This window comes from Pleurodeles waltl, chromosome 12, assembly GCF_031143425.1.
Source record: "Pleurodeles waltl isolate 20211129_DDA chromosome 12, aPleWal1.hap1.20221129, whole genome shotgun sequence".
In the NCBI taxonomy this organism is placed as follows: domain Eukaryota; kingdom Metazoa; phylum Chordata; class Amphibia; order Caudata; family Salamandridae; genus Pleurodeles; species Pleurodeles waltl.
In genome coordinates, this window is record NC_090451.1 from 446,206,229 (window position 1) to 446,229,553 (window position 23,325).

The window sequence follows — 23,325 nt, forward strand, 5'->3', positions numbered from 1 at the left end:
GTTGATGAGTAGGTATTCTACATCACAAAGTGTGCTTCCAGACTTGGTATTGTGGGTAATTTATTAGGTGGGACTGCAGTGTGATGTTCAGGGACATCTTTGTAGATGATGTGTTGTTAACACTCTTGTCTTGTTGCCTTCATTGCTGACATAGATCAAGTGTGTAAAAATTCAGCATTACTTCTCTTCATGGAAGTATACTCAGAAAGGGAGATTGATGCAGTGTTTATTTGTGTTTGCTTAGATAATGCTGCATAATTTCATGTTTTAGTATTGCATGGTGCTTATATTTATCAGCCACCATTAGTTGACTTGAATTCCTATAGATGGAGCATTATTCTGTCCAACACAGCATGATTGTGTGTAGTTTGTCCCTTCATCAGTTATTCTCCTCAGGATGGTAAGGCTATGATGCAATCCTGGCCACTGCACAGATGTATCAGACTACATGATATCAGGACAGTTGTATTGACAAGCTACATGGTTGTCACACAGGCACTTTAGAGTTATCTACTGCACAGTTGATGTGTCAAATAACACAGAGACATATTAGGTGTGCAAGTGCTATTTATTGATAGGTGCTGTAGTGCAAAATGTCCATTGTCCATGTTTGCTGAGTCCGTTCTGGTGCATTCTTACATGGTGATCCTACAGAAGGGGTGTGGATGATGCTCCTGACATGCTGGGGTGATGTCACAGACAGTGCAGAGGGACAGGATTTGCCGAATAGTAGGAGAGAGACATTCACTAGCAATGCTGACAAGTCATACAGTGGTTAGCAGAACAGTCATTGAGTGTAGTTGTAGTGAGACTGGCATTTGACAAAACGTAGGACCTTGGTCAAAGTAGGCCATGGTGCAGGGACTAGTGCTTCTGGGTACTCTTCCGTGAGAATGTGATCTGTTCCATGTCTTCTTCTTCTGATGTGTGTGTTGCCTGGTTTGTCCTTGTTGTTGTTGGTTGTGAAGGGGCAACACACACCTCAGTGTTAGAAGACGTGGAGTCAGACATCCCGGGGGCTGCTCCCTGTGAAGTTCTTAAGGGCAGTACTGCTGCAAGGAGGGCCTGCTGGTTTTTTAGAATAGCAGCCACATCACGATGGTAGGCAGCCAGGTCGGCCCTGAGGGGTTCAATGTTGCATTTGTGCACGCGTTGACTGGATTGCAGTTGTAGGTGTTGGGTCAGCTGTATTACAGCTGTGCTGATTTCCTTCTGTGTTTTCTGCAGTTCCTGCAAGATAGATGTTAGGGCTTGCATAGCAGCTGCCTGATCTGCAAATGACGTCATGCACGAACGCACCCCCTCAAGGCTGGCTGCCATTGTTTGCATCCCCACCTGCACCTCCTTGGCCAGCTCCCGCTGTACACCAACTACAGTTCTTTCAAAGCTGGTGCCAGTGTAGTCAGAGTCCTCAGCTGTATTGGAGCTGTCAGGTCTTACAATTGGGGTGGTGGGTGGATCCTCTGCGATGGCAGCTTGTTCTGTGCTCCTCCTTTTGACTGAAGGTGGGGTCTGGAGGGTTTCAAGGACCTTTTGGATAGTCTCCTGGGGAATGTTTATCAGCTCATCATCCATGTCATCAGGGAAATCAGGGACAGGCATATCGGCAGGAGATCCATGTTCCTCTGCAATGAAACAGGGTACAATTAGCGTGTCTGTGTTGTGGCATGAGTGATGTGACATGCCTGCCTTGTGATGAATTCACATTGTGATCTTGTTTCGTGTTCATTGCTCCAGTCCTTCAGATGGGCATTCTCCCAGGCCTATGGCCCACCTGCATGTCACATGTATGTTATTAAGTTATTAGACTTGTCGGCATTATCTCCTCTAGGTGTTGGTTTTGGCCAATTAGAGAATTGCCACCTTCTTGTCCTACTCAACCCTCCGTCTACATCCATTCTCATGGTGAGACCTTTCACTGGCTATGGGTGTTGTGATGGCACTGGCAGCACACTTAACAATCTAGACCTGCCCCAATCTCTGATCTTTCACATCTACTTAAATGTATTTAACATGTGGCATATCCTATGCATAGCAATGTTATGACACGATATGGATGTTGGCATTGGTAATGTGTACTGCTGATGTTGGGGAATGTGTGGTACATTGGATTGCCCTGATTGTCGTAGCAGTGTTCTATTTCCTCCTCTAACTGTGAAGGTGTATGTTAGTGACCAGTTACATGTGCCCCCCCAATGCTGCTGTCTGAGCAGTATGACATTTGGGATGTTACATTCTGACCCAGGCACAGGATGGACCCTGACATATGCAGCATGGGTATGTCCTTAGTGCTGTGTAGCTCCTATTGTTGTTGAAATTGGCTGCTGTTTGCAACAACTATGGGCATTGACATTTGACAGTACTGGGGCCTTTGTCTTTTTTCAGGGGATTGTTGAAGTTGTCATCCTCAACCCCCTAATTAAGGTGTGTATGATCCAGGGGGAGGTTACTGCCATTGGCTACTTGAGCTGCACACAGAGCGGAAGTGGTAGTGGCAATTGTTGTCGCAGTTACATTCCAGTTGTCTGTATGGCTAGAGGTTGATAAGAGGGCCCTAGTTAATGTGGGGGTTATGGTGGCTGACGTGTGCCAGGATGTCAGTTGGACCTTGTGGCCTTCCCTCCTGGTGTGGATTTCCCTTTGCTCCATCGTTCGCATGACAGCATGCCCCCATGGGACTGTTGTTGGTGTGGTGTAATGGTGTGCCCCAGCTTCTGTCTGTGCAGGCCATGCCCCCATGTCATGCCCCTTTACCCATGCCACTCCATGTATATGATGACTTCCATGCATTTTGTGGTTGGTATCCCCCCTGCTTACGATTAACATTAGTGCATTTTAATTCCCCATGTGAATTACCCTGCATTTGCGTTGTCTCCTGGTAGTCTGCGCTGTCCTGTCCTTAAATCCCTGTGACGATCTCCTCAGGGATGACGGCTGCGACCAATTTCGCCATGTGGTCCAGGGCCTTCCGGTGTGCCGGACTCCCACCTCCAGTCTGCAGTGCTGCCTTCCTGTTCCTGGCCATCTTTTCCTAGGTCCTGCGCTTGCAGTCATGCCAGTGTTTCTTGCACTCGATGACTGTTCTGCGTACTTCTGCTACACTGTTAATCTTGTCAACAATTTGTTGCCATATAGCCTCTCTCCTACTGATTGGCAATTTAGAGGTGACAAACAGTTTGTGCTGGTGTTCCATCACCTCTTTAACCAGAATTTCTTGCTCCTCTGCACTGAAGCAACACTTTCTTTTCTTCTTATAAGTGTCCTGGTTCTTGTGTGGGTCTTCCTGGCTGGTTCCTGGTCTGTTGTCATCTTCCTGGGGTCTGTAGTGGCATCTTGGATCCATTTTGGCTCTCCTCTGGTGAAATGACAGTGTTCGCAGGGTTTTTTGATGCTATTGCGTCAAAAAAACAGCGCATATCCGGTTTGTAGGGTCGTAAATCGACCCACAGTAATTTCCGCCGTGTTAACGTCGTTTTGCTTTATGACTTGATGCTGCGGTGTGCGTCAAAATAAATGACTCCCACCTGCGGTTTGCGCTGCCGTGTGTCAAAGTATAAATTTGACTCCCGCACGGCGCACCAAAATGGCGTTAGCCGGCGGTAATATTTTTGACGCAAAACTGCGCCGGCGCAGTTTTGCGTCAACAAGTATGAATATGGCCCTAAATATTTTTGTCCGGAGGGGGATCATACGGCCTCCTCTACAGGCCAATCTTAACCCCCAGGACCCCACCCTTGGGGCCCAGCCTAAATATTACATTTTTGTCGGGAAGGGGGCCCAGTGGCCCCCATACCCTGCCTGATCTTGGCTGTGGGACCCTGGGAAATTGCTTGATTATTTATTTTTGGGGGGAAGTGGGGCCACACGCCCCCCCCATCCACTGGCTGATCTTGGCCCCTGAAACCCCATCACCTAGCCTAAATATTACCTTTTTTGGAGTAGAGGAGGGGACCCGCGGCCCCCCTCCTAAGACCAATCTCGGCCCTGGGTACACCAGCCCTCAGGGTACAGCCTAATTATTTTTTTGGGGGGAGGGGGCTGTGCATCCCCTACCCAGGCCGATTTTGGCCCCGGGCACCCTATCTCCCATGGCCCAGCTATGTGACCTGTGTGGCCCCCAGGGTACCCAGTCTCAATGTTGGGGACCATGGAGGGGAATCTGAAGGCCCCCAAAGTCCCAGCTGGCTCCTCACCTCCTGTGGGAGCAAGCATTACTGTCACAGAGAAGGAGCAGCTAAAGCAACTGTGATCAAGATTCTTCAGAGTTGAAACACATTGGTGTTTTTTGGCGTGGAATAAAGACTGTTAATTTTCAGGAAAACACTGTGCAGCGGTGTCTTTTTTCTTTGGATTTAATATGTTGAGGAGGACTGGTCTACCCCCTACTGCTAGCACCAGCAGTTTGAGTGCAAAGTGTCAGATTTACTGTTGGAAGGCATGTAGCCGAAACATTTTGACATCCTCTGGTGGAGAGGCATGACACCAATGAGAGACTGCTAGTGTGCGGCTATATACAATGTAAAAAAAAATCATTGGCACAGTGATATGGTCAATACTGAGTGATTACAGTTAGGTCAGGTTGGGGTGTGAAAAATGAGAGTCCAAAAATGCATAATCCTCATACATTTTTCATAGACTTCTTTAGGCAGGGCAACAGGAAAAACTGATGAATTGAATCACAAGCAAACTGGCAGTTATGGCACCACTACACCACGCAGGCCTATCACTTATTCTGCAAGAGTAGTGCACACTTCCTGAAGTCCAACTGACATTAAACCTCCATTACCACAATAGTATTCAGTCCGGTAGAGGGAAGGCAACTCCAGAAAAATTTTGAATTCTTTTACTCTTTTTGCTACCTGTAATATCTCAAGTTATAAAATTGGATCTAGTGTTCAAGAAACACACCAATGGCCCAGCCAACAAATTTTGTCGATGCCGTAGGAAGATAAATTTTGAATGAATGGCGGTTTGAGATGGATTGGAAATTTTGTTTTGTTAAGAAAGATTGGGTTGAATGTTTGATTGTTTGGATTTGATGTTACGGTAAGTGCAACATTCTTGGAGGGCTCAGTTGTGCACCCACCCAAAAAACGTACCCAGTACACTGTTGATGTCAGCAAATAGGGTTAGGGAATCATGTTGGGGAAATTCTAGAGTATGTGTAAGTATCGGGGTAGTACCACCATTTTGCAAAGTTCTCCCTGGCCCATAAAGGAGAGGGGCAATTTACTATATGCTGACACATCCCTCTGTGTTCCCACCAACAGTGGGTCCATGTTAAGATCCCAGGTTTGACCATGGGTCTCTGGAGATATTATTTCCTAAGTACTGAAAGTGACTATCAGAGTTTCCCCGGATCACCCATGGTGGGAAATTTGGGTGGTGGCCCACGATCGGCACATAACAGAATTTGAAACAGTTTTGTCAAAATTACCTTTTGCTAACGATATACACAGAGTGATCTTTGGGTCTACCTCTCTCATCCATTGGCTTTCTTTAACCAGCCTTGTTTGGCCATTGGGTGGAGACTTTGTTAATCAAGTCTTGGTTCTGACCAGGGGGGGTACTCATCTCCCACCTAATGGTACTGGCTGTTTGAGAATATTCTTTCACCTCCACTCCAGTGCTTGCATTGACCTGCATGACAGACGTCTTACACAAACTCAGTTTACTACTATGAGCTCTCAAACAACTGTACTATATTCTCCCTCACTTATCTCACCTTTGACTCATCCAAAACCCCTTCTTCTACTATGATCTCCCCAACTCTTCCATCATCCATCTCTCCTTTACTCAACCCAAGCCTCAGGCTATTACTATAAACTCCCATTTAATACTTTTGGATTCTTTCCTCCCCTATCCCTCCATTATTCTATTCAAACCTATTAACAAAGCACATTTCCTCTGCTCAAATCAACTCATACTAATATTAATACTGTACTCATATTTCCCTACACTATTCCACCACTAATCCCTTTGGGTTCCGGACTAGCGTGCTACTCACCAAAAGGCACTTTGAAACCTTGCCAGAGGTAGTAAACGCTATATAAAAACAATTACAACAACTACAACAGAAGAAATAAATAAATGTGACTGCTAAACGAGTAATGTAATATTTAGACTGGGTATTGACTGGGTATTGACATACAGAAGGCTGGTACAATCCGTTGTTTATGGACGTGTCTGTTTTTATCCTATTGAGCCCGGTAGTGTGTTGGTTGTATTGATAATAATACAACTTTTGCTAAAAAAACAGACACACAAAAAATGACTGTGATTAGTACCACATACATTTGGTCAAGCCTTGTTGTAAACTTGCACATTGAGGCCCAGATTTACAAGAATCTGGCACACCAGTACTGAGACTCCAGATTGCTTGCGCCCCCCCACCAATTAACAACACAATAGGTGTACCATATGTACAATACAGGGCACCATGGCACACATTAGGTCACACATTTTTGACGCTATTGTGGTGCTTTGCTTCAATAGCATCAAAATATTTGAGTATAGTGCAGTAAAGTGCAAGGAGTGCAATTGATTTCAATGGGTGCATCCTTTTAATGCCTGATTTGAGCAAGCATTAAAAATTACGTCAAAAATGGCGCAACAAAGGGGCATATTTATGGAAAAATGGCGCATTATGTCATGATGCACCACTTTTCTTGAATCCCATTGTGCCCCCTTAATGCCACTTTGCGTGCGTCATATTAATGATGTGGCACACCATGGCACACATCAGGGAACTAGCGTCACAATGCTTAATGTTAGTTTGGCTTTTGCAGGATTAGCACCAAAAATGTTGGAGGCCAATTAAAAACAATGGGAACATTATTTTTATGCCTGCTTTGGGCAGGCATTAGAAATTACCCTAAAAAAGCTGCAGTGGAATCTTATAGTTTCCACTGCACCTTTTTTCTGGTCCTCCTAACTCCGGAACGCCCCCCTTGCATACATTATGCCTGGTGCAGGAATATTGTGCAGAAGGGTTTACAAAGTTACTTGTAAATATGGCAGTGTTTTCGCCAACCTAACGGCACATTAGCGTAAAACAAAATATGCTAATGTGGGCAAGGTGGCGCAAGGGGCTCATGAATATGCCCCAAAATCTTGTACATTAAATTGTGCCATGTTTGCAGGCTTCCTAATGCTGGAACACCCCCTTGTGTATATTAGGCATAATGTTGCACAAGGAGTCCCAAAGTTGGGCAATGCATGCATTGAGTCACTTTGTAAATATGGTGCAGTGATTTTTGCCTCGTTGATGCACATTAGGGTAAAAGACAACTAGGCCAATGTAGCACAAGGAGGCCCAAGGGCCTTGTAAGTTTGACTCTTATTTGCTTAGAATGGAGAGTTTAAAACGTTATCTTAATATGAGAAAATTCTTTTAGGCAAACATTTCTGAGAAATTGACTTAAAATGGATTGAAAGGTATATATGACGATATATGTTTTGAAATGTTTGGAGCTGGAATAATCAAATAATACGTTCAAGTAAAGGGAAAGAGGAGATCTTTTAATTAGTTTTTCAATACCATATGACAAATTTACTCATTCGGTTGGTGTCTTAACAGCTGTGTGCATACTAATGTAGTTAAAAAGTTAAATTTGGGTGTTTCATTAACAGTCTGAATTGAATGAACAACAGATGAACATTGAAATATTGTTTCATCACTGACATTTCAGCATTAATGATTGTGAGTAATAATTATTAATGGAGATAAATGTTTACTGACAGAAAGACAATTATATGGCAATGGACTACAATGAAAAATAAGCTACATGACATTACTTTTTCTATGTAGGTGGTATGGGTTATGTAAAATAATTTGTGGTTTAAAGACTAAAATTAGGAATGTTAGCTACATAGTTGAGATTTGATGTATAAGCGAGAGTTCTAAATGTTTTACTTGTAAATTGTGTTACAAAACACGGATGCTCCTATTATGCTATCCTCTCTTGCTTTAATTCAAACAGCAGCCAAGAGAAAAACTACAACTCCCAGCATTCCTAGCTAGGAAGACTACAGAATATATGTCACAATGAAGTAACCAATCAGGATAACAGGTAGGTATAAACGTCTTGACAACAAGTCCTCTTTTCTTGCTGCTCACAGCGACGATAAGTACTACGTTCATTATTCCTGTTTTTATATCTAATTGACACATTATTATATCTTGTTTTCGGTGTTAATTATTGTTAATTAATGTTAGGAATTTGTAATTGCATGTTTTGTAGTTATTCGCTTTGACTTCACTGTGTTTCCTTTCCTTCACATCTCAACATTCTATTCTGAGCACCTTCAGCGCACACTGTGTAACGGTCTTTCTTTGACCGTAACATTCTCATCGCCATTTCCCAGCTCACCGCTGCGTCAGTCAGCTGTTATCGACTGTCAAGGGAACTTCGCTTCAGCTGCTATCAGCTGTCAAAGGAACTCCACTTCGTGCCGTCAGCTGTTTCTCGGCTTCACTCACTGGGAAATTCCCCTTTCTATTCCGCTGCGGTTTTTCGGCGCTCTGTGACTCCGGAGTGCCAAACCACGCCTCCTACTCCTCGCAGCTGTTTTTTCTTTACGCGCATTTATTTTCTGGTTCTGCCCCTTCAGGTTTTACTCTTAGACTGCCCATTTACACTTTACCTCCTTATGAGGGAAGTGCCCTTTTGTCCCAGAGCTGTGTTCTAACTGATGGCAATTTGACTGATATCCTGAAGACGAAGACTGAACCTGTGCACTGACATAGTCTTTGGAGGGTAATTATGACAATGCATTTTTAATTTGTCTGTTTGCTTTTCCTTTCTAGGTACCAACTGCTTACTTTTGACAGAGACCTTAGCTAAATGTTTTCCAAATTGGTGTTCTAAATTGTTTTGCATGAAGCCCAACATGCTAATGCCAATCAGTGGTTAGGACAGGTGTTCACCTAAATTGACGCATATAGACAAATGACCGAGACTATGCTTTGTTGAACTGACGCAATATTGACACTCTGCAAATCTTGATCTATGTTCACGCCGTGTTATGTTCTAGTGTTTGTGATTCTTGCTTTAATGAAATCTTATCAAAGTTGCCATATTGTGACTGTGCTATTATGTTTCTTGGTTTTGAGGTTAACGCATCTACTCTTAGATTGTAACTAATAGGGAATAAAACTCATAAAATTCTACTAAACTGGTGTGGTTATTCATGGCTGCAAGGTCATGGTAGAGTATTGAATTGATTAATGACTTTGACTAAAGTGAAATGCATTGTTTTGATAAAAATTGATGACATTATTGATGTATTGATTGACATATTGATTAGCTATCTCGTCCTAAGGTGTCTCTCAACTGGGTCAAAAGATTCATTGGCCTAAAACGAGTCCTGATGTGAAATAAATTATCATAAAGGGACGTGTTAGCACCTGCAAGGTTCATAATCCGTTTTACCCAACGGGCTAAAGTAGTGGAAAAAACAGGATTGTGAGGGGACCTAAAAGAGACAAGGAGTTGAGTTTCAGAAAGCCTTCTCAAAGCATTGGTTTGTGATATGTACTCTCTCAAACAACTTCCCACATATAACTTAGCATGATCAGGAAAATACGGATAAAACACTGACATTAGGTTAGTTTTTGTTCTTGTTAGTACCTGAAAGAAAACACCTGCAGCAGTACACTGTACAGAGGTCACATCTAAAGCTCTAACATCAGAAATACGCATTAGGGAAACTAAACAGAGAAGAACAGTAAGTTTAGCAGAAAGGAATTTAAGGGATAGGTGTAAAGCCGCACTCAGATGCGGCGTCTCTTTCTGAGGGTGAGGATGGTTTTAATAAAATCTCAAGTCACCAAACAGAGTGACAGAGTTTCTGGATAAAATCAATAGCATTCCCTACCAAATTCTAAATGACTTCTCGTGACATGGGTTTTTATCCCTTTTTCATAGTACATTCCCCCAAAATTCTATTGGGCATTCGCTATACCCCACTATCTTTAACCTATCGCATGACACATTAGGTAATCCTAATCTTCACTCCACATTGTTTTACAAGTGATTGGTCTTCATAATTGACGTCTTCAGAAATGGCACGCCCGGTGTGATCTCATCCTCCTGTAATTCTTTGCACATCTTTTGGTCAGCAGTTCCATTGTCTTCACCGGTTTGAATGACCTTGTACATTACATTAATCTACACTGTTTCAATTCATTTATAACATTTATTCCATGGGCATAGAAAGTATGTCTGAGAATGGATTTAACATGGTTAAATTCATATTCCAAGTTTGAAGAAAAGAACAAACAGGGTCATGGCCCCTTGTGAGTCAGCACCCTGAAAAATAGAAAAATGCATTTAATATGAGAGCCAAACAGCTAAACTGCAGCTCATGCTAACTTAAGGCCTATGAGGTTTTCAATACAGATTTAATAACGCAAATGTTAGTATAAGCTTAATTGAACGTAACATAAACATTTTGGTCATCATTATTAGCTTGCGTATACATTGGTGGCCACTCATCGTGATCACAATTCAAGTGCACGTTTAAGCCAAATTAGTATTACTATAGTTTCTATGCGGCATTATCACACATTAATTCATAAACATTTCATGTTAATATAGATTATATATGCTACGCTCTCTCAGTCCCTCCTCTGATGACGTTCGTCATCACACAAACCTTTCCCTTTGACCTTTCACTTTAATTTTTCAGCTTACACATAATGCGCATTTCAACACCTTGTCCCTTGTGTGAACTTTCCCAAATTTCGTTGAACTTTTTCTCCCTTTCACTTTCTTCATTCTTCCTGGCTCTCTTTGTCCAATTTCTTTTAATTTTATCATTAATTTTGCATGCTCCCCATAATCCTAATAGACAGCCCAGAACTATTAATAGACCCCCTAAAATTTTTGCAAGTACCCCATTCTAAATACTGCTAAACCAGCTCCCTACTCTGGCAATTCCTTTTCCAAATTTTTCCCACACTCCAGGTTCCTTCAAGTCCTTCAAATCTGCACTATCTCTAGTTAGGTTAGTAAGCATACCTCCAATCTTTTTACTATTGTCCGGTATAAATAAGCAACAATGACGCTCGTTGAGCATCTTGCGGACTCCGCCGCTCTTTGCTAAAAGAATGTCTAAAGCAAGCCGATTTTGAAGAGGTATAGCAAGTTCAGTATCCATCAGGAGTATAGCCCCTGTAAAATTTGTCAGCATGTTATCCACAATAGTAGACAACTTTTGAATCTTTATGGAGTTTAAGATAACCCCATACTGAAGGGATTATGGCTCCAAATATGTCTCCAACGACAGCAGCCGCCGTCTCTCGTTTTTGTCTAGCATGTTGTAATTCAGACGTTTTAGGTATTTGCTTTAAGTCATCAATCTGGTAAATCTTTGGGAAAACTATTCCCAAATAACATGTCCCATACCATCCCTTAGGGAGACTGTAATAAGCATTAAGTCCACAGATATAATAGATCCCAGGGATCGCTGGATCCTGTCCATTTAACATGAATGTCCATTTACTCTGAAACAAAAATACATGCCTGCATTCACTCGTTCCGACAAATAAAGGGGGTGATTCTGACTGCGGCGGACGGCGGTCGCCGCCCGCCACGCGGTTCCCGCCGAAAGACCGCTCCGCGGTCAAAAGACCGCGGCGGTCATTCTGGCTTTCTCACTGGGCTGGCAGGCGACTGCCGAAAGTCCGCCCGCCAGCCCAGCGGGAAACACCCTTCCCACGAGGACGCCGGCTCAGAATTGAGCCGGCGGTGTGGGAAGGTGCGACGGGTGCAGTTGCACCCGTCGCGAATTTCAGTGTCTGCTAGGCAGACACTGAAATTCTTTTTGGGACCCTCTTACGGGGGCCCCGCGGCACCCCCTACCGCCATCCTGTTCCCGGCGGGAGAACCACCAGGAACTGGATGGCGGTAGGGGGTGTCAGAATCCCCATGGCGGCGGAGCGCGCTCCGCCGCCATGGAGGATTCTCAAGGGCAGCGGAAAGTCGGCGGGACACCGCCGACTTTCCGTTTCTGGCCGCGGCTGAACCGCCGCCGTCAGAATGCCCAGCGGTGCACCGCCAGCCTGTTGGCGGTGCTACCGCCGACCTCCGCCATGGCGGTAATTACCACCAGGGTCAGAATGACCCCCAAAAAGTCATGTTCAGATTTTGGCCTATATATACAAAGCCTTCCTACATGTAGTGCATCTATAGCTAATTTGCCTTGCGTTTTGATTGCGGTGTAAGTATAATCATATGCATATGTGCGTTTTTCTAGCCCCTTTTCTTATCTTTCCTTCAATGCTTTGCGTCTATCATCAGTGTGATCTAAAAAGCTTTTCTCTACAGGTGTCAATAAGCAGGTCAGAGTGTTGCGGTGTGCATAAGCTGTCCCAAATGTAAGGGTCGGTTCAAAGAAGCCTCTAACTAATTTTATACTATGCTCCTTAGCTAACTTGTTCAGAAACTCAATCACAGGCACAAAAGAAAACACAACATCCAGATTTGAATAGAAGTATTGCAAATGCTCTTGATTGTAAAATCTTGTTTATAGCAAGCTACAACTTATCCCGTAGGTTAGTGGAAGGCTATGATAGGTGACCCCTTCTTGCACTGACGAAGGAATCTTTGTACACACATAACAGTCTTTCGCATCCATGGTCTCCACATACTCATTCACTAAGCGATAGAAGACATTAGTAGAAAGTTCCCCCTTTGAATTAGTTCCCTCATGCAAGTGCTTTGCATCCTGTTCAAACTTTTCCCACGGTGTTAATGTTGTAGTCTCAGGTTTTGAATCAGTGTTAGTTGCTTTCTTATCCAACCACGGCATTCCCACAATCACTCCCACAATTATTATTGCACACACAATACCTAATATAAGACTCAACCAACCACACACCTTACCCTTCTTGTTACTACCTCTATTATAAGCCATGTCTGTAAAGAATCAGATAGCAGAATAACAATCAACTTGAGGACGAAATAAAACTTTTTCTTTTCTCTTTTTTTTTCTTTTCTCTTTTCTTTGATGCAAAAAGTCTCTTTTTCTCTGCGAATATTTACAGCATTTCACTCACTCCAGGATCCCTTTTGGTCAAATCAGGTTAGCAGCTTGTCATAATCAGGTTTCTCAAAGTCAAATCAGGTTATCAGTGTCTCATCTGGTAATTTATAAGTCTCTCTTCTTTAGTTTTTCAGTTTTTGATTTTTAACAAAGTCTTTTTCTTTGAATCACTTCAGGTACCGTAGTATTGGCCTGGTACTTCTCGATCAAAACAGAACGCTAAGAATTCTTGTTGCCATTCAGACGTTGTTGCATATGCCCATTCAGGACCTGCGTACCTTCTATTTGCGGTTCTTTTCCTTTTCAGTCTACGTTCGCCTTGCAATTCTCCTTCACTCAGATCTTCTACTCGGAATGTATCAGTCTCTTCTGTTATTGTTTCACCTGGTACGCTACTTGCTTTTGCAGCCTGTTTCTCTGGCCAGTTATCTCCCTTATGCGTCTTCTTCCGGTTCGTCTTTTCAGGACGCTGAACAGCACCCTCCTCTTGTAATATGGTGTTTTCTCTTGATGGACCTGCAACTGGCTCAGGGGATGCCAGAGTACTTTGGTCTCTTTCTATTATTTCCCCTTCTTCTTCTTCTTCTTCTGGATCTGTAATGGGTTCAAGTTCTTACCTGTATCCTTCTATTTCTGGGAGAACCTCTCCTTGATTTAGTTCTTCTGCTGCCTCTACTGAGATAGGCACAATGTCACCTCTCTCGAACTCGTTCACTGTTTGAGGGACTAGGCTGTTCTCAGTGGGCTCTCCTGCAGTCTCAGTTCCCTCTTGGCTGTTTTCTGGCCCTGAGACTTCCCTCTCTGGAACTGTTGTGCCGGAAACTTCAAGTTCCTCATCAGTTGGACACGTTACCTTTTTCGTGTGACTGGTATGTATCCAGTTTGGAACTCCTGCACATTTCACAGCTGTGGTTGTTGTCAAGATTACTTGATATGGCCCCTTCCAGCACGGCTCCAAACACGACTTTCTCACATGCTTCTTGACAACCACCCAGTCACTGGCTTGTAGGTTGTGACCTGGATCACCGATCGGTGGCAATGTTTTAGCTTCTACCTGGTGAGAGAAAGAGCGAATCACATCAGCCAAGCCTTTGCAGTAGTCCAACACTATATCATCCGTGATATTCACTAGAGCATTTGCAGGTACTGTGGGTAACCTCATAGCTCTGCCCATGAGGATCTCATGGGGTGATAGTCCTGTGTTCTTATCAGGGGTGTTCCTCATTGACATCAGCACTAAGGGTAATGCATCTGTCCATTTCATATTGGTAGCTGCACACATCTTTGCCATTCTTTATTTCAAGGTACCATTCATTTGCTCTACTAATCCTGATGCTTCAGGGCGGTAGCTACAGTGCAGCTTCTGTTCAATGTCTAATGCAGCACACAAGAGTTTAATCACCTCATTGTCAAAGTGTCTGCCCCTATCTGATTCTATAGAGACAGGAAACCCGAACCTGGGTATTAGTTCCCTAAGCAGCAGCTTTGCAACTGTGAGACTGGCATGTCTATGTGTGGGGTAAGCTTCCAATGGCTCACAACACACACAATCACCAACACGTATTTTAATCCTCCACAAACAGGCACCTCAATTAAATCCATTTGCATCTTGCTAAATGGACCGCCAGCTCTCCCAATGTGGCTTAGAGTTACCACAGTCCCTTTTCCGGCATTCATCTGTTGACAGATGATGCACCTGTGACAGGTAACCTCTGCGGCATGTCTGAACTTTGGGTTAAACCAATCGATTTTGAATGACCTGATCATTGCATCTCTCCCGAGGTGAGCCTGTCCGTGATAGAACCTTGCGAATTGTGACAGAAGACTGTTTGGCAAAACTAGTCTCCCCTCCTCTGATACCCACAAGTCGTCAGCCCTCTGTACACATTGCATTCTTTGCCAGGAGCGTTTTTCCTCTTTGCTAGCACGACCCTGTAGTGTTTTTAACTCGTCTAGTGTATCGACCAACCTTAATGTGAGGTTCAGGCATGTGTCATATTCAGTAGTTCAATGCGCAGAACCTTGCGACTTGATCTGCATAGCCGTTTCCCATGGACACAAAGTCTTGTGACTTAACGTGAGCATTGCATTTCACCACGGCAATTTCAAGAGGTAACTGAATCGCATGTAACAAGCCCTTGATGTGTTCACAATTTTTCACAGGAGAACCAGAAGAGGTCATGAAACCTCTCTGTGACCACAATTGGCCAAAATCATGTACAATTCCAAATCCGTATCTGCTGTCAGTATATATAGTGACTCTTAGATTTTCAGCTGCGTGGCATGCCTTAGTAAGGGCAATTAGCTCTGCCACTTGTGCAGAATACACTCTCTTGAGCCAGGAAGCTTCAATGATACCAGCTATGGTACATACAGCGTAACCGGCTCTCAGCATTCCGACTGAGTCTCTCAAACAGGATCCATCAACAAACATAATGAGGTCATTTTCTTTTAACTGGGTATCTTGAATATCAGGTCGTAGCTTGGTACATAGTTCTGTTACCTCAAGACAATCGTGCTCAACTTCCTCTTCATTATTAACTTCAGTATTCTCAGCAGGAAGTAGAGTTGCCAGGTTCAACACAGTACATGGTTTCAGCGAAACATTAGGTGACCCCATTATAATTGTCTCATATTTGGTAAGACGAGCATTTGTCATGTGCTGAGTTTTGGTTCGAGTCAACAAAATTTCAACTGAATGCGGAACCATTACTGTTAGGGGGTATCCCATTACTATGCCTTCACACTGCGTGAGTCTCTGACCAACTTCTGCAACTGCACGCAAACAACCCGGTAAGGCTGCTGCGACGGGGTCCAAGGTAGCTGAAAAATATGCTACAGGAAGATTTGCACCTCCATGGACCTGTGTCAAGACAGACAAAGAACAAGCATCACGTTCATGACAAAACAGTAGAAAAGGTTTCGTATAATCAGGCATACCCAAAGCTGGTGCCCTGCACATGCACTCTCTCAATTCCATGAATGACTCAAGCTCTTCCTTGGACAAAGCTATGGTATACGGCTCATCCTTGGTCTCTTTGCCTGTCAGTTTTATCAAAGGCTTTGAGATAATTGAGAAGTTCGGTATCCACTGGCGGCAGTCGCCCACCATTCCCAAAAACATCCTGACATCTCTCTTTGTTGTTGGGGGGTTCATTTGCAAAATGGCAGTTATTCTTTTGTTCGATATTCTCCTGGACCCTCTTTCAATTAAGTTTCCTAAGTACTTTACTTCTTTCTGGCAGTACTGCAACTTCTTTGGTGACACTTTATGTCCATTCTTTCCCAAATGATTCAGTAAAGCAATTGTGTCATACCTACAGTCATCCCTTGTCCTGGACGCAATCAGCAAGTCATCAATGTACTACACTAGAGTTGAGTTAAAAGGCAGTACTAAGGAGTCTAAGTCCTTTTTCAATATCTGATTGAAGATGGACGGTGACTCAGAAAACCATTGAGGAATTCTGCACCAACTGTACACCTTATCCAGGAATTTGAAACTGAATAAAAACTGGCTGTCCTCGTGAAGAGGTATTAAAAAGAAGGCTTGTGAAAGGTCTACAACGGTGAACCACTCAGCATCACATGGAACCTGAAACATGATTACTGCTGGATTGGGCACTATGGGGCAACATTTTAACACAATCTCATTTATTTTCCTCAAATCCTGCACAATTCGAACCTTGAATTACATGGGCTGCTCAACACTTTCCTCAAGACTCCTTGTTTCACAAAATACGCAATTATTTGTGATACTTGAATAAGGACATCTTGTGCCATGTGATATTGTGCCACCTGGGGAAACACTGCATTTGGTTTCACTTGTACTTTAACTGGTTCCACTCCTTTTATCAGTCCCACTTCCTTTCCTGTCAAATCCCACACTTTCTCCATCACTGTCCCTTGTAACTCAGCAGGTAAGTCATCCACGGTAAGCATCGGGAATAATGTAATCAAAGGGTAATCTTCATTTGCAGTTCCTGTCTCTAACTCTGAGAACTGACCATCATCCCCTTCATCATCACTGTTTGTCTGCACTTCGATTCCATCATTGGAGCAGGTAATCGAACATTTTGGGGGCCATTCCGACCCCGGCGGGCGGCGGGTGCCGCCCGCCGGGCGGAGACCGCCAAAAGACCGCAGCGCGGTCAAATGACCGCAGCGGTCATTCTGACTTTCCTGCTGGGCGGGCAGGCGACCACCAAAAGGCCGCCCACCCGCCCAGCCGCAAAGACCTAGCAACGATGAAGCCGGCTCCGAATGGAGCCGGCGGAGTTGCTGGTGTGCGATGGGTGCAATGGCACCCGTCGCGATTTTCAGTGTCTGCACAGCAGACACTGAAAATCATTATAGGGCCCTGTTAGGGGGCCCCTGCACTGCCCATGGCAGTGGCATGGGCAGTTCAGGGCCCCCCAGGGGCCCCACGACACCCGTTCACGCCAGCCTGGTTCTGGCGGTTTTACAGGCTGGCGGGAAGGGGGTCGGAATCCCCATGGCGGCGCTGCTTGCAGCGCCGCCATGGAGGATTCATTTGGCCGGGGGAAAACCGGCGGGAAACCGCTGGATTCCCTTTTCTGACCGCGGCTTTACCGCTGCGGTCAGAATTTGCCAGGAAGCACCGCCAGCCTGTTGGCGGTGTTCCGTGGTCGTTGGCCCTGGCGGTCAATGACCGCCAGGGTCAGAATGACCCCCTTTGTCTTGCCCAGTAGGTCTCTTCCCAGTAGGGATACCGGACTTGAATCACAGACTACAAACTTATGCAGTCCCTGGAAGTTGCCGATCTCAACTTGCACTGGATCTGTAATCGGATTTGTCAGGTACTGGTTTGCTACTCCGACCACCCTTATGGTGCGCCCCGAAAGTGGTAATTTTGGAACCTCTGCACTTCTAACTGTAGAGCGTGTAGCTCCGGTATCAACCAAGAATGAAACTTTGTGACCCATTACCTTTCCCTCTACATAGGGTCCCCTCTGATCTACCTCTAGGGACGCTGCAAGCCTGCACTCTTCACTGTCTGAACTATCGTCCGACCATTCCTCATTCATTCCATCTTCACCACGCAATGGGAATTGCTGTACTGTATTATTTTGACTCATCACCTGACCTGTGACCTGCGACCTGCTGAGGAAGCATCACCTGTTGCTGTCCCATCGGAGCCATTGGTAATTGCATTTGCTGTCTAGGTGCCATGGGAACCTGCTGTTGTACTTGCTGCATTTGGGCTAGTTGAACGTGCGGCATGTGCATTTGCTGCATGGGCTGTAACCCTTGCATCTGAATCATGTTATTTTGGAAGTTCCGGTTTTGATTTCTCAGTTTTGGACCTTTCATATTTTGCAATGTACCGACATTAGTGCTTTGTTGAACGACACCATCCTGCACCACATTTGGGCATTCACGCTTCCAGTGCCCCATGCCCCGCACACGTGACATGGTGACATCCTCTCCATCCCTTGAGCATCATTTTGGACCACAACAGTTTTCAAGTCTGGACCGCGATTCACAAAACCTCGACCTCGACCTCTCGGTTGTGCCTGAAACACACCATTCACTTGCGGTTGCTGCTGTATCATCTGTTGAACTCCATTTCCCTGTATTCCTGCCTGTGCAGCCCTTATCTGCATCACCATCACTTTCTCCTTCAACTTTTTCTGCTTCAGCTCAATTTCGTCACTACAGTATTTCACATACTGCAACACCTCATCAATCGGCTTTGCTTGCCAACAAATCAAATGATTCTTAATCATCTGGCTAACCTCTGGTCTCAGCCCTTCAACAAATCTGAACACGAGATGGTTCATGTCTTTCGGCTCAATAGTCTCAGTACCACTATAATGTTTGAATGCCTTTAACAAACTCTCAAAGTAAGCATGTATTGATTCCTTAACCTCTTGTGAGGTCCGGTCGATTTTCTGCCAGTCAGTCACCTTCGGCGACACTTTCTGCTTCAAAAACTCAATCACCTTATAGTACTTCATTACTTCCTCAGAAGGAGCTCTGGTCACCTTATCTCTTGACGGCTCGTTCGTTGGCCAGTCTACCCCTCTCTTGCACTCGAGCCACAAATCAGGCAGAACAATGATCTCAAACAAGGTATTCAAGTCTTCCCAGAGACACTTTGCAAGCTTGACAAACCTATCTGTTTGTTGATACCACTCGATTGGTTTCTCCCTCAATCTGGGATAATCATTTGTAAAAGATAAGATGTCTCCTCTGGACCATGGCACATGAATTAAAACTCCACCAGCTGTGTCTCTCATGGGTAGTATTTTTACAGATTCCGTATCGGGTGAAGCTTTAGCCTGACTTGACCCTGGACTGTCACTTTTATCCTTATCTCTTTTCTTTGTCCATCTGCCTTCCCACTTTTCTAATGCTCCCCATATTTGCGCACTTTGCAGTATTTCTTTTAAATGCGCTTTCATTCCGGCAGACCTCATGTGCTCAAAGTCTTTTGAATCAAACTCTAGCCTGTGACTTCTTTTCAAATGTTTAGTATTCTCAACATCAATGTTTTACTTGTCTGCTAGGTTAGTTAATCTCTGATGTATCTTGCCTACCTCTTTAGTAATCTTAGGACACAGATATCTCAGTTCTGCTTTTGTGTATGATTCCAATCTGTTTACCCCCATTGTTCCGTCCACTAGTTCAGCAGCTTCCACCCCCAGTCTCACAAAATTCAGGTACTCATCTCTCCCAATCCTTTCCGGTTCTACTGCAGTCACCGTAGTGTTCTGTGAAGCATAAGTCTTCTCTAACCACTCATTCAACTGTTGTACTGTAAAACCTTGCAGTGAAATGTTCCCTGTATGCATCATTGGCAATTGTGAAGCATTCGTACTTATTGTCTGTGGGGTTAACAGCCCTAGCCCTGCCTGTCTCATTGCTTCTAAAGGTGCTTCAACTGGGCTAAGGTCTATCAAAGACCTTGGTTTCTCAACCGCTTGTTCTCCTGGGGCCATTAACTGAGGGGTTCCTATAGACCCTCCTCTTAGCACATCTTGGGCCATTACTCCCTGATCACATACACCAGGCTTACCTTGTGCATACAATGGTACCGGTGGACCAACAGTAATTGGCAATGATATTGCAGCTGGTGTCTGACCTGGTCCCAACCCTCATGGAGCAGCGACTCCAAAGGTCTGATCCAGCAAAGCCAGGGCAGGTATTAACGGAGGTCCAGCTGCTGGGTTATATCCTGAAATCAGTTGTGGCTGCGGCTGGGGCAGCAATTGCGGAGTTGACTCAATCTGCACTAACCTCGATTTTGTATATATCAGGTCTGGCGGCACTATCAGATTTGTAGTAGTCTCTAGTACCGGGACGTCTGGATAGATTCTCTTTATCTGCGGTGGAGGTTGCAACTGTATTTGCATGTCTGGCGCAGTGGGTACTATGACACCATTCTGTATCAAAGCCATATCACTAGTCTGTACTGTATCAGTAACTCCCTTCTCCTGCGTCTGGTTCCCAGGACCCGTGCTAGTACTCGGGACATTATCGCTTGCCGCATAAGGTGGCGAGTGATCATGTAATATCCGATCCATGAATTCTTTATCGTCTGAATCGTCTTCCTCTTCCAAAGGTCTCTTAGTTTCCTTAGGCTTTCTAGAGTCTTTGTCTGTTTTACAGGTGGCTTTCTTTCCCTGCGTCTCTTCTCCCTGTGCTATTGCTGGGAACAATTTAAATCCATTAACTATTCCCCGTCTCCACATTTTGCTCTCATTATCCTACCTAGCTTCTGCATAAGTCTTTTCTGCCCTTTTTATTCTTCTTTGGAATTTTTCTTGTCTCTGTTTAAGAGCCATTAGATCCCAAATCGCTAAAGCCTCATACTGAGTCGGCCTCGGAGGTGGTTTCTGTATGCTTAATATCCACCTCAAATTCTCTAGCACCCTCGTATTGAACGTCCCTTGTTCTGGGAACGCTAAACATCCCTCTTTCTCTGTTAATTTGCGCCACTGTTTCATCCATAAACAAGGCGTGACACCTTTTTCCTCCATAACTATGTAAGCTGGAGTACCCTCAGGCGGTGTAGGGTCCCCTTCACTCGCCATAATGTATGCGTCTCCTTTCAGAGCACTTTTAAAAGTCTTGACAAAATCCATTTTGCGTTTTCTCTTATTTGTATTTAATCAGAAAGTGACTTTAATTACCAGGACACTCTTCACCCACCTTTCTCAACCTATTGCCCTTCACAGACGGCAGCCAATCCGAGCGCGACTCCTCTCGACAACTGACCTATTTCAGCACTGCTCCACTGACGTCACACTCACACACTGCAGCTGACAAAGTCTTGCGGCTCGTCCGCCCCTCACTGGATTCACACAAAACGAATTCAAAATTACTGCGAGCACCTTTAACAACAACACAAATCTGCTGGTTTACTACAGGAAGGGTAACACATTTGTTTCAGAACTTTACAGAGATTTCACTTGAAGCCTCGGCCGCTACTCTCTCCTTCTCAATTCCCGCATATGCAAGCAGAATTCGTCCCGCAAATCCTACTCTCGACTTGTCAATGGTTCGTCCTAGTACACTTTAGAACTTGCCAAATCTCCATCGAAGGTTTCATACATACAATTTGACTGAAACTCGACTTGTCAACCACGCCCGATTGACCTATGTAAACCGCACAAATTACAACATAAACCCAAGTGTCTCCTACACTTTTCAATATACTCCGGAGTCTTAGACCACAACGGGTCCGTACATGAACAACCAACCACGTGGATAATTTTGAGCACAAAGCGCCACACTCATATGAAGTAAGCCGACTTCCCTACTCTCATACTGCGGAGTACGCCCACTCCTACTAAAACAACATTTACCTGGCCTAAATACAAACAAACTTCACAAATCACCTGCAAGATGCAAAAGCTGAGCAAGCGCAAATTCCTATACTACACACGCTATGACACCAAGGCCCATATTTATACTTTTTGACGCTAAACTGCGCTAACGCAGTTTAGCGTCAAAAAATTTTGCGCCGTCTAACGCCATTCTGAAGCGCCATGCGGGCGCCGTATTTATGGAATGGCGTTAGACGGCGCAATCAGACCGACGCTGCCTGGTTTGCGTGGGAAAAAACCACGTAGACCAGACAGCGCCGGCGTAGGGGGAAAATGGCGTATGGGCGTCTTAAAATGGGGCAAGTCAGGTTACGTCGAAAAAATCGTCGTAACCCGACTTGCGCCATTTTTTTTCGACGCCCATCCCCCATCAACATGACTCCTATCATTGTAAAGATAGGAGTCATGCCCCCTTGCCCAATGGCCATGCCCAGGGGACTTCTGTCCCCTGGGCATGGTCATTGGGCATAGTGGCATGTAGGGGGGCACAAATCAGGCCCCCCTATGCCACAAAAAATTAAAAAAAAAATACTTACCTGAACTTACCTTAATGTCCATGGGATGGGTCCCTCCGTCCTTGGGTGTCCTCCTGGGGTGGGCAAGGGTGGCAGGGGGGGTCCCTGGGGGCAGGGGAGGGCACTCTGGGCTCATTTTGAGCCCACTTGTCCCTTAACGCCATGCCTGACCCAGGCGTTAAAAAGCGGCGCAAATGCGCCGTTTTTAGCCACGCCCACTCCCGGGCGTCTCTTTTGCCCGGGAGTATAAATACCACGTAAAGGCCTGGGAGTCATTTTTTAAGACGGGAACGCCTCTCTTGCATATCATTAACGCAAGGAAGGGGTTCACGCTAAAAAATGACGCACATTCCGGGAACTTTGGCGCTAGACGCCTCTAACGCCATAGTATAAATATGGCGTTAGTTGGCGTTAGTTTAGCGTCGAATTTGCGTCGAAAAAAACGACGCAAATTCGGCGCAAACGGAGTATAAATACGGGCCCAAGAACATTCCCAACTCACTTAGGCAGGCTCCAAGTTCCCGGGAAAGTCATGGTGAATTTAGAAACACATCATACCTCCAATTTGCATTATCTCAGAAAAACAATTTAAACAATGATTCTCCGTCCTAGGGCCCCAAAGGGCCAAACCGTCGCTCTGCTACCAGAACTGCTAACATGTCCCTTTATGATAATTTATTTCACATCAGGACTCGTTTTAGGCCAATTAATCTTTTGACCGAGTTGAGAGACACCTTAGGATGAGATAGCAAATCAATATGTCAATCAATACATCAATAATGTCATCAATTTTTATCACGACAATGCTTTTTACTTTAGTCAAAGTCATTAATCAATTCAATACTCCATCATGCAAAACAATTTAGAACACCAATTTGGAAAACATTTAGCTAAGGTCTCTGTCAAAA